Source organism: Arachis hypogaea, chromosome 19 (genome assembly GCF_003086295.3).
Source record: "Arachis hypogaea cultivar Tifrunner chromosome 19, arahy.Tifrunner.gnm2.J5K5, whole genome shotgun sequence".
Lineage (NCBI taxonomy): Eukaryota > Viridiplantae > Streptophyta > Magnoliopsida > Fabales > Fabaceae > Arachis > Arachis hypogaea.
In genome coordinates, this window is record NC_092054.1 from 33792841 (window position 1) to 33795245 (window position 2405).

Genomic DNA, 2405 nt, shown 5'->3' on the forward strand with positions numbered 1-2405 from the left:
AGTCTAGTTGAGCGGAATCAAGAATTAGATGAGAATTGCGGAATGTAAAATTGGCGGGAAACGTAAATGGCAAGAAATTGAAATGGCGGAATCTTAAATTTGCATGAATCAAAGAGCAGAAGCTAAATTGCTTAAATTAAAAGGGAATGGGGGTGATTGCATGAATTGAGTTGCAGAATGTAAAGAGAAAGTGGAAATCAGAAATGGGGAATTCATTGGGTTATAGGAGATATTGAGATCTCCGAATCAAAACATGTTTATCTCTTCCTCAACCAATGCGTTCATTGAATTTTGCTTGGCAATCTTATATGATTGGATCCCAATCCCTTGGCTCACCAATTCTCTCTAAAAACAAACAAATTCCCAATCCCTTGGTTTAAATGTTCATAAGAAGAGATGATGCTCGATCACTGATTATACCACACAGTTTCATGAACCACAATTTGGTAGGATTACATGTCACAATATCCATCCAAACCCCAATCCAATTCACTGTGAGAAAGCTTCTCTAGCATGAATCCTCCATTCCTTTCCCAAGGTTCCGAAGGATTCCAATTATGGGTAGTTTCTTTCCCAAGACAACTACCCAATGGAATTAGATCGAGAAGCTTTCTAACAAAATTCAAGAGAAAAGATTGAAGAAGAAGATAAACTATTATTGATTCATTGAATTACAATAGAGCTCCCTAACCCAATGAAAGGGGGTTTAGTGAGTCATAGCTCTGAATTCAATTACAAAGGTATGAAAACTAGGCAAAATGAAAGGTAAAAAAAATATCCCCTCCTAACTTAAATTCTATCCTATTTATACACTTTCTATATTGAGCTTCTGTTGTGTTTCTTGGGCTTTGAGGCCTCTCCCTGCTTTCCTTTTGCTTTGGGTTTATGATCCATAATCTTGATGAAGCTTAAACGTGGAAATGAAGAAAGCAACTCTGGAGGGGAGAAATAGTCGAACACGTTTAAGCTCCAGTTTAAGGTTAAACTGGAGCTTAAACGTGGAAATGCTCCTGGTGCCTTTCTTACTTCTGGCGTTTAACCTCCAGTTTAAGGTTAAACTGGAGGTTAAACGTGGAAATGCTTCTTTGGTGAGACTTTGATTCTGGCGTTTAACCTCCAGTTTAAGGTTAAACTGGAGGTTAAACGTGGAAATGCTCCCTTGGTGAATTCTCATTCTGGCGTTTAACCTCCAGTTTAAGGTTAAACTGGAGGTTAAACCTCAGTTCCAGCATTTCTTAGCCTTCATGATTCTGGCGTTTAAGCTCCAGTTTAGGCTTAAACTGGAACTTAAACTCCACATGTGATATTCAAGCTTCCTTTATTGATTTTGTTGCTTCCTTGCCTAGCCTCTTCTTCCCTGAAATCATCCAAACAATTGCATCAAAGTCTTGCAAAATTTCATGAGAAATCTTCCATTCATAGCATTCAAGTAATATAACTAAAAACTCATGGAATTTGCATCAAAATCATACTGTTTGGATGGTTCATTGCTTTGTTATTCATTTAACCATTCTTGGTTACTTTAAGCTCAAGAAAATGCATAAAACAACTAAAACTAACAGAAAAATGCTAGTGAAACTAGCCTAAGATGCCTTGGCATCACCACACGAACCTGGGGAGTCGGAATGATCTTCTTCGGTCCAGAAGTGTCTGAGGTTAGCTTCTTCAAAGGAACTTGAGAAGATCCTTCTCCATAAGCCTTTGCCGAGATGTTCTGAGCAGTTGTTGCTTTCTTAGCCCTACAAAAGTGTTTTATAGAGTCCGTAGATTTCACCATCTCTGGAAAAGAAATCAACAAAATCAAGTTACAAGTGAGAAAGGGATAAATCAGCAAATAAATAAGGAACGGAAAAGCTAAAAAGAAGTCGGCCACTACCCAGTTCGGCACGAAGGAGGGAAGGATCTCCCAGAAACCTCTTCATATCCAGGTGAGGAGGCTCCCCCCAGTTCTCCTCTAACACACCCACAAAGGCTTGTTCTAACTCACTCAAGCTCTCCCAAGAATATCTCGACACTACTATATCCTTTTGCCAACATAAGGGAAAGGTGGGCTCATTATTCTCATCCAAGAAAAAAAGGGTGAACACCTTCAACAGCTCGGACCTTGAAATAGTAATTCTTAGAGTCCCTAAAGGACTCGTCTTACATGGAGAAAACTTTCTTTCCTTGAGTAGCTCGGAAAGAAATCCAGGAGGCTTTCTTCTTAGCTACCCCAGGCTTCGTCAACACAAAAAGGTAAAGAAAGAGAGTTTGGATAGGTCGGATATCCAATTCCTGACACAACAATTGAAAGATTTTTATAAAACCCCATGAGTTTGAATGGAGCTGAGAAGGGGCTACATTGCAGGACCACAACAGGTCGGTCTCAAAAGAAATAAAAAGGATGGTGATATTCAATTGACTAA